This window comes from Salvelinus fontinalis, chromosome 20 (genome assembly GCF_029448725.1).
Source record: "Salvelinus fontinalis isolate EN_2023a chromosome 20, ASM2944872v1, whole genome shotgun sequence".
In the NCBI taxonomy this organism is placed as follows: domain Eukaryota; kingdom Metazoa; phylum Chordata; class Actinopteri; order Salmoniformes; family Salmonidae; genus Salvelinus; species Salvelinus fontinalis.
In genome coordinates this window covers 4,433,650-4,444,134 of record NC_074684.1, presented here as the reverse complement: position 1 = coordinate 4,444,134, position 10,485 = coordinate 4,433,650, and positions in this window count along the sequence as shown.

Sequence of the window (10,485 nt, the reverse complement as noted above, 5' to 3'; positions counted from 1 at the left end):
CACAGGTACACCTCTAATTTACTAAAATGATGTCAATTAGCCTATCAGAAGCTTCTAAAGCCATGACATAAGTTTATGGAATTTTCCAAGCTGTTTAAAGGCACAGTCAACTTAGTGTATGTAAACTTCTGACCCACTGGAATTGTGATACAGTGAATTATAAATGAAATAATCTGTCTGTAAACAACTGTTGGAAAAATTACCTGTGTCATGCACAAAGTAGACGTCCTAACTGACTTTCCAAAACTATAGTTTGGGCAGCATTTTCACATTTGGATAAAAAGCATACCCAGAGTAAACTGCCTGCTACTCGGTCCCAGATGCTAATATATGCATATAATTAGTCGTATTGGATAGAAAACACTCTGACGTTTCTAAAACTGTTTGAATGATGTCTGTGAGGATAACAGAACTCATATGTCAGGCAAAAACCTGAGAAAAAATCCAACCAGGAAGTGGGAAATCTGAGGCTTTCAACTCAGCCCCTATTGAATACACAATTGGATATGGGTCATGTTGCACTTCCTAAGGCTTCCACTAGATGTCAACAGTCTTTAGAACTTTGTTTCCCCCTACTGTGAAGGGGGGCTGAATGAGAGGGGATTGAGTCAGAGGTCTGGCAGAGTGCCCAGAACGGGTGACGCACGTTCATGAGAAAGGTAGCTCCCGTTCCATGGCTTTTCTACAGACAATGGAATTCTCCGGTTGGGACATTATTGAAGATTTATGTTAAAAACATCCTAAAGATCGATTCTATACTTAGCTTGATATGTTTCTATCTTCTGAAAGCTTACATTTGTGTTAACCTGTCTAGGATGAGGGTGCCGCTAGCGGCACTCCCCCCCCACCCCCACTGAAAAACCAGTGCCGCGAAATTCAATTTTTTTTTTTTTTTTTAATATTTAACTTTCACACATTAAAGTCCAATACAGCTAATGAAAGACACAGATCTTGTGAATCCAGCCAACATGTCCGATTTTTAAAATGTTTTACAGGGAAGACACAATATGTAAAGATGTACATCTATTACCTAAAAACACATTAGCATAATCCACCATCTTTTATTTGTCCACCAACACCAGTAGCTATCACCAATTCGGCTAAACTAAGATATTTATAGCCCCTAACCAAGAAAAAAACTCATCAGATGAGAGTCTGATAACATATTTATGGTATGGGATAGGTTTTGTTAGAAAAAAGTGCATATTTCAGGTAGATGGCATAGGTTACAATTGCACCCACCGTCACAAATGGACTAGAATAACTACATAGAGCAACGTGTTTACCTACTTACTAATCATCAAACATTTCGTAAAAATACACAGCATACACTAATCGAAAGACACAGATCCTGTGAATACAGACAATATTTCAGATTTTCTAAGTGTCTTACAGCGAAAACACAATAAATCGTTATATTAGCATAGCACATAGCACATAGCAGCCCAGCATTGATTCTAGCCAAAGTGAGCGATAACGTCAACATCGCCAAAATATATTAATTTTTTCACTAACCTTCTCAGAATTCTTCAGATGACACTCCTGTAACATCATATTACACAATCCATATAGAGTTTGATCGAAAATGTTTATATTTAGCCACCAAAATCATGGTTAGACAATGTGAAATGTAGCCCAGCTGGTGAGAAAATGTCCGTGCGGCATATTAGACAGTGATCTACTCTTATACATAAATACTCATAAACGTGACTAAAAAATATAGGGTGGACAGGGATTGATAGACAATTGAATTCTTAATACAATCGCGGAATTACATTTTTTAAATTATTCTTACTTTTCAATACAGTTTGCGCCAAGCGAAGCTACGTCAAAAAACATGGCGTCCTAAGCCACTAACATTTTTCGACAGAAACACGATTTATCATAATAAAAATGTCCTACTTTGAGCTGTTCTTCCATCAGTATCTTGGGCAAAGGATCCTTTCTTGGGTCTAATCGTCTTTTGGTGGAAAGCTGTCCTCTTGCCATGTGGAAATGCCAACTGCGTTCGGGATGAACTGGAAGCGTGCCCAGCAATTCACAGCGTTTCAGAAATAAATGTCCCAAAATCGCACTAAACGGATATAAATTGCTATAAAACGCTTTAAATTAACTACCTTATGATGTTTTTAACTCCCATAACGAGTAGAAACATGACCAGAGTAATATTACTCCCTCCACTAATGCTTGGAACAAGTGCGGGTCGATGTCCTCCAGGCGCATTACGCAGCAAGAAAAGAGTTCCTAGCTACAGGGTTTTTTAATTTGTAGTGCCTGTGAACACGCAATCGACCCCATTCAAATCGTCATCACGTAAAGGCATCCAGGGGAAGACGTAAGCAGTGTCCGTATACTCATAGCAATAACTGCGGCCTTTTAACTGACTCCAGATCAGGGGCCAACATTTCTGAAATCTGACTCCATGTCAGGGAAATTGCTGTAGAATGGGTTCTGTTCCACTTAGAGACAAAATTTCAACTCCTATAGAAACTATAGACTGTGTTCTATCCAATAATAATAATAATATGCATATTGTACGATCAAGAATTTTGTGGGAAGCCGTTTCAAAAATTACACGATTAGCATAAATAGTGACAACAGCGCCCCCATCCTCAACAGGTTAATCTATCTGCACTGTCCGATTTACAGTACCTATTACAGCGAAAACATGCGATGCAATTGTTTGAGGACGGCGCCCCACATCAAAATATTTTTCCATCGGCACAGGTTTCATACATTCACAAATAACAATTAAATATTCACTTTATTTTTGAAAATCTTCCTCTGATTTGTAATACGAAGGGTCACAGTTATAACACTGTAGTGTTGTTTTGTAGTATAAAAACTTTCTTTGTATCCCAAAAAGTCAGTTTAGTTGGCGCCATCTTTTTGAGTAATCCACTCGTTCAACATGCAGAGATATTTATCCAAAAATCAACCCCTAAACTTTGTTTCAACAAGTCAAAATACATTTCTATTTACTCCTCAGATACCCTAAAATGTAATCAAACTATAATATTTCTTACGGATAGAAGTATGTTCAGTAGGAAACCGATTTTAACAGGTGTGTCCTGTTTTCATGGCGCGCGCAAACATGAATTTCCAAGACTGTGTCCCTGTACTAAAACTGATATTTCTTATTTGTTTCTAGAGTTACAATCCTGAAACCTTGAACATAAGCCACATGAACTGCATCCAGGGAGCTAATTTCCAATATGATCTTTTACTTGTCTTTATAAGATGATGGTCTCTCAAAAAAAAGAATTATAGTTGGTTTTTCTTTGAATTTTCTCCAACCATATATATTGTGTTATATTCTTCTACATTATTTTAACATTTCTACAAACTTCAACGTTTTGTCTTTCCAATGGTACCAATTATATGCATATCCTGGCTTCACGGTCTGAGCAACAGGCAGTTTGCTTTGGGAACTTCATTCAGGCAGGAATGGAGAAAAAAGGGGCCTAGCCCTAAGAAGTTTCAGATTGCTGTACAGCAGCGGATCCCATCCAACTTGAAGGTGCTGGAGCAGTTTTGCCTTGAAGAATGGGTAACAATCCCAGTGGCTAGACGTGTCAAGCTTATAGAGACATACAGTGGGGAGAAGAAGTATTTGATACGATGGCGATTTTGCAGGTTTTCCTACTTACAAAGCATGTCTGTAACTTTGAAAATGAATTACTTAAAAATCAATCATACATCATTTTCTGGATTTTTGTTTTAGATTCCGTCTCTCACAGTTGAAGTGTACCTATGATAAAAATTACAGACCTATACATGCTTTGTAAGTAGGAAAACCTGCAAAATCGGCAGTGTATCAAATACTTGTTCTCCCCACTGTACCTCAAGAGACTTGCAGCTGTAATTGCTGCAAAAGGTGGCTCTACAAAGTATTGACTTTGGGGGGGGGGGGGGGGTGAATAGTTATGCACGCTCAAGTTTTCTGTTTTTTGTTTTAATGTTGTTTCACAATAAAACATATTTTGCATCTTCAAAGTGGTAGGAATGTTGTGTAAATGAAATGTGTCATGTGGTGTGTGTAGGTGGCAGGGAAGTCAGGCGCAGGAGAATCCACTTGGTATAATGCAGTAGTTTAATAACGTAAAACAAACTCCAAAACCAAAGGACAAAATAAAATAAACAGATTGGAACCAGGTGTGTAGTAAGACAAGACAAAACCAATGTAAAATGAAACATTGCTCAATGATGGCTAGAAGCCTGAACAAGGAGAGGCATCGACAGTATGACAGTACCCCCCCCCCCCCCACCCCCCCCCCCCCCCCCCCCCCCCCCCCCCCACACACACACCGGCCTCTGGGACGACCCGGAGGAAGAGGCGCAGGGCGATCCGGATGGAGACGGTAGAAATCTCGCAGCAGGGAAGGATCTAACAGGATCTAACTAACACGTCCTCCACCGGAACCCAGCATCTCTCCTCCGGACCGTACCCCTCCAAATCCACGAGGTACTGAAGGCCCCTCGCTCGACGTCTCAAATCCAGGAAGGATCGAATGGGGTATGCCGGGACCCCCTAGATGTCCAGAGGGGGCGGAGGAACCTCCCGCACCTCAGCCTCCTGGAGCGGGCCACCACCGGCCACCACCGGCCTGAGAGACACATGGAACGAAGGGTTAATACGGTAATCGGGGGAAGCTGTAACCTATAACATACCTCGTTCACTCTCCTCAGGACTTTAAATGGCCCCACAAACAGCTTCCGGCAGGGCAGGCGGAGGGGCAGGTTTCGGGTCGAGAGCCAGATGCGAACACAGGGGCCTCACTGCGGGGACGGTCTGCGCCAACTTTCTGGCCCTTTTATCTGGAAAAATCACTGTTCTATTGCCTGCCCATCCTCAATTTAAAGGGGTTTCAACCAGATTCATTTTCCAATGGCTTCCTCAGGCTGTGACCAGGCTTTAGACATAGTTTCAAGCTTTTGTTTTGAAAAATGAGCGAGATTTATCAAAACGCGTCAGGTGTCCTTTGATTAGTTCATGCGTGCGAGAGTTGTAGCTAGACATTTTCTTTCTCTGTATTATTGAATAGTTTACCGTCCGGTTGAAATATTATCGATTATGTATGTTAAAAACAAACTGAGGATTGATTCTAAAAAACGTTTGATATGTTTCTACGAACATTATGGATACTTTTTGGAATTTTCGTCTGCCCTTCAGGACCGGCACGAGCCTGTGGTTTTCTGAACATAACGCGCAAACCAAATGGACGTTTTTGGTTATAAAAATAATCTTTATCGAACAAAAATCACATTTATTGTGTAACTAGGAGTCTTGTGAGTGCAAACATCCGAAGATTATCAAAGGTAAGCGATTAATTGTATTGCTTTTCTGACTTCTTGACCAAGCTAACTTGCGGATAGCTGTTCTTACTGTTTTGGAGGGGTAAACACAAAACGGGTGAAAAACATGGTCTACCTTAACCTGGCGAGGATTCATTCTCATCGCCACACGGATGTACTCCAGATTGCTGTGGTCAGTCCAGATGAGTAGAGGTGTTTAGCCCCCTCAAGCCAATGTCTCCACACCTTCAAAGCCTTAACGACGGCCAACAGCTCCCGGTCCCCCACATCATAGTTTCGCTCCTCCGTGCTGAGCTTCTTAGAGAAGGAGGCGCAGGGGCAGAGTTTCAGTGCGCTGAGAGAGCGCAGCTCCTATACCATCCTCGGAAGCGTCCACCTCCACTATGAACGCCAAAGAGGGATCCGGATGGGCCAACACAGGAGCCGAGGTAAACAGAGCCTTCAGGTGCCTAAAAGCCCTGTCCTCCTCAGCTGACCACTGCAGGCGCACCGGGCCCCCCTTCAGCAGTGAGGTAATGGGAGCAGCTACCTGACCAAAACCCAGTATAAACCTCCGGTAGTAATTGGCAAACCGTAAGAATCATTGCACCTCCTTCACCATAGTGGGAGTCGGCCAATTACGCATGGCTGCAATGTGGTCACTCTCCATCTCCACTTCTGACGTGGAAATGCGATGCCCTAGGAAGGAGACGGACTGTTGGAAGAACAGGCATTTCTCAGGTCATGCTCCAACAGGCGACCAAGCACTTTGCGCACCAGGGACACATGCTCGGCGCGTGTAGCGGAGCATATCAGAATTTCATCAATATACACCACTACACCCTGCCCGTGCAGGTCCCTAAAAATCTCATCTACAAAGGATTGGGAGACTGATGGAGCATTCATCAACCCGTACGGGATGACGAGGTACTCATAATGCCCTGAAGTGGTACTAAATGCCGTCTTCCACTCGTCTCCCTCTCGGATACGCACCAGGTTGTACGCACGCCGGAGATCCAGTTTAGTGAAGAAGCGCGCCCCCATGCATTGACTCAATCACCGTGGCAATAAGAGGTAGTGGGTAACTGTACCTCACCGTGATTTGATTTAGACCTCGATAATCAATGCACGGGCGCTGACCTCCATCCTTTTTCTTCACAAAAAACAAACTTGAGGAGACGGGTGAAGTGGAGGACCGAATGTATCCCCGACGCAGGGATTCGGAGACATATGTCTCCATAGCCACCATCTCTGCTTGCGACAGGGGATACACGTGACTCCTGGGAAGTGCAGCGTCTACCAGGAGATCTATCGCACAATCGCCCCGTCGATGGGGTGGTAATTGAGTCGCCTTCTTTTTGGAGAAGGCGAGAGCCAAATTGGCATATTCTGGGTGAATGCGCACGGTGGAGACCTGGTGTGGACTTTCCACTGTAGTAGCACCAATGCAAACCCCTAAACACCGACCTGAGCACTCTTGCGGCCACCCCATCGAGAGCCCTCTGTGGCCAAGACACAGTGGGGTTATGAAAAGCTAACCAGGGTAGGCCTAGCACCACGGGATACGCAGGAGAGTCAATAAGGAAAAGACTAATCTTTTCCGTGACCCCTGCGTCACCATACTCAAAGGAGCGGTGGCCTCCCTGATAAGCCCTGACCCTAATGGTCGACTATCTAAGGCGTGAACGGGGAAAGTCACATCCACGGGAACAATAGGGGTCCCTAAACTATGAGTTAACACTTTATCAATGAAATTCCCGGCCGCGCCTGAATCTACTAGCGGCTTATGCTGGGAACGAGGGGAAAATTCAGGAAAAGTGACAGACACAAATATATGTGCGACAGAGGGCACTGGGTGAGAATGGTGCTGACTCACCTGGGGTGACGGAAGAGCACCCTGCCTGCTGCCTTGATTCCCAGAGGAATCAACCCGGCACCGACCAGCAGTGTGCCCTCTGCGGCCACAGATGGCGCACGAGCGGGAACCCCCTCCGGTCTCCCTGCGCCGTCCCTCCCAGCTCCATGGGTATCGGAGAGGGGGTGCGGGAGGATGGAACCACCAGACTCCGATCTGGACGTCCGCGTGTAGCTGGCAGGTTGTCCATCCGGATGGACAGGTCCACCAGCTGGTCGAAGGTGAGGGTGGTGTCTCTGCAGGACAGCTCCTGACGGACGTCCTCGCGTAGCCTGGAGCGGTAATGGTCGATCAGGGCCCTGTTGTTCCATCCCGCGCCGGCAGCCAGGGTCCTAAACTCCAGGGCAAACTCCTGGGCGCTCCACGTCTCCTGCCTCAGATGATAGAGACGCTCACCCACCGCTCTGCCCTTGGGTGGGTGGTCGAAGACCGCCCGGAAACGGCGGGTGAACTCCTCAAAATGGTCCAACGCCGCATCTTCCCCTCCACACACGGCGCTGGCCCACTCCAGTGCTCTCCCGGGGAGGCACGAGATGAGGGCGAAACCCTTCTCACGGTCTGATGGAGCTGGTTGGACCGTGGCCAGATAAAGGTTTAATTGGAGGAGGAAACCCTGGCAGTTGGCAGCACTTCCGTCGTACCCCTGTGGCATGGATAGACGGATCCCACTGGCTTCAGGCGGGAAAGGGGCGCTCAGGATAGACCCCGGTTGTGCTGGTGGAGGCACTGGAAGGGAGAAACTCCCTGTTTCTCCCAGCGGTCCATATTCTGGACAACACTATCCATGGCGACGCCCAGATGGTAAAGTTTCTCCGTATGCTCATGGACGCGTTCCTCCACCTCCATGTCCGGGGTACTTTCTCCTGCTGACTTCATATTTAGGGTCAGAGATTCTGTCATGTCGTGTGTGTAGGTGGCAGGGAAGTCAGGCGCAGGAGAGTCAAACTTGGTATAATGGTTTAATAACGTAAAACAAACTCCAAAACCAAAGTACATAATAAAATAAACGTGGGTACAAGAACCCGTCACGCACCAATCCATAGAACACGAGCAAACAATAAACAATCTCTGACAAGGACATGAGGGGAAACAGAGGGTTAACTTCTCTGCACTACGGATCCCTTTTACAGGATAATTTTCCAAAACAACCGCTGAATTGCAGGGCGCAAAATATTACTACAAATATTTATAATCATGCAATCACAAGTGAAATAGACAGAAACACAGCTTAGCTTGTTGTTAATTTTGAAAATATGCTTTACAGAGAAAGAAATCCAAGCTTTTGTCAGTGTATCAATCAATGCTAGAACAGCTATCCCCAAATTAGCATGGTCACGAAATTCAGAAAAGCTATAAAATGAATCACTTACCTTTGATAATCTTTTGATGTTTTCACTCACGAGACTCCCAGTTACACAATAAATGTTATTTTTGTTCAATAAATATTACTTTTATAACAAAAAAACGCCATTTGGGTTGCGCGTTATGTTCAGAAAACCAAAGTCTCGTTCCGGTCCTGAAAGGCAGAAGAAAATTTCCAAACGTATCAGATTCAAAAATATTACTAAAAATATTTATAATCATGCAATCACAAGTGAAATATACCGAAACACAGCTTAGCTTGTTGTTAATCCACCTATCGTGTCAGATTTTGAAAATGTGCTTTGCAATGAAAGCAATCTAAGCTTTTGTGAGTGTATCAATCAATGCTAGAACAGTCAGCCTTATATTAGCTTGGTTAGATTGGTCACGAAAATTCCAAAAAGTATCCGTAATGGTCGTAGAAACATGTCAAATGTTTTTTATAATCAATCCTCAGGTTGTTTTTAACCTGTCTGGCTCCGGCGTTCTGCTAGCGGAACTCCTCCCACATTCCACTGAAAAGGCAGAGCGCGAAAATCAAAATATATATATTTTTTAAATATTTAACTTTCACACATTAACAAGTCCAATACAGCAAATGAAAGATACACATCTTGTGAATCCAGTCAACATGTCCAATTTTTAAAATGTTTTACAGCGAAAACACCACATATATTTATGTTAGCTCACCACCAAATACAAAAAAGGACAGACATTTTTCACAGCACAGGTAGCATGCACAAAGCCAACCTAACTAACCAAGAACGAACCAAACTAACCAACAAACAACTTCATCAGATGACAGTCTTATAACATGTTTTACAATAAATCTATGTTTAGTTCGAAAAATGTGCATATTTGAGGTATAAATCAGTTTTACATTGCAGCTACCATCACAGCTACCGTCAGAAATAGCACCGAAGCAGCCAGAGTAATTATAGACACCAACGTCAAATACCTAAATACTCATCATAAAACATTTCTGAAAAATCGATGGTGTACAGCAAATTAAAGACAAACATCTTGTGAATCCAGCCAATATTTCAGATTTTTGAAGTGTTTTACAGCGAAAACACAATATAGCATTATATTAGCTTACTACAATAGCCTACCACACTACTGCATTCATTCATCAAGGCATGTTAGCGATAGCAATAGGCACGTTAGCGATAGGGAATAAACCAGCAAAAGATATGAATTTTCACTAACCTTCATAATGTCACGCCCTGGCCTTAGTATTCTTTGTTTTCTTTACGTTTTTTAGTTAGGTCAGGGTGTGACATGGGGAATGTATGTGTTTTTGTAGTGTCTAGTGTAGTTGTCTAGTTATGTCTATGGCTGCCTAGATTGGTTCTCAATTAGAGGCAGCTGTGGTTCATTGTCTCTGATTGAGAGCCATATTTAAGGCAGTCATAGGCATTGGGGTTTTGTGGGTAATTGTCTGTGTCTATGTTGCATGTTTGCACTTAGTCTTTGATAGCTTCACGTTCGTATGTTTGTTGTTTTTGTTTCGTTGTTCTTCTTCTAATAAAGAGAAGATGTATTTTTCACACGCTGCGCCTTGGTCCTCTCTCTCTCCCATAGATGATCGTGACACATAAACCTTCCTCAGATGACAGTCCTATAACATCAGGTTATACATACACTTATGTTTTGTTCGAAAATGTGCATATTTAGAGCTGAAATCAGTGGTTATACATTGTACTAACGTAGCATCTTTTTCCCAGAATGTGAGGATATTTTTATGACACTCCAACTATTCTGACCAAATAACTATTCATAAACGTTACTAGAAAATACATGTTGTATAGGAAATCATAGATACACTAGTTCTTAATGCAATCGCTGTGTTAGAATTCTAAAAATAGCTTCATTACGATATGCAGTTTACGTTATGGCGAGAGCGTGCCCAA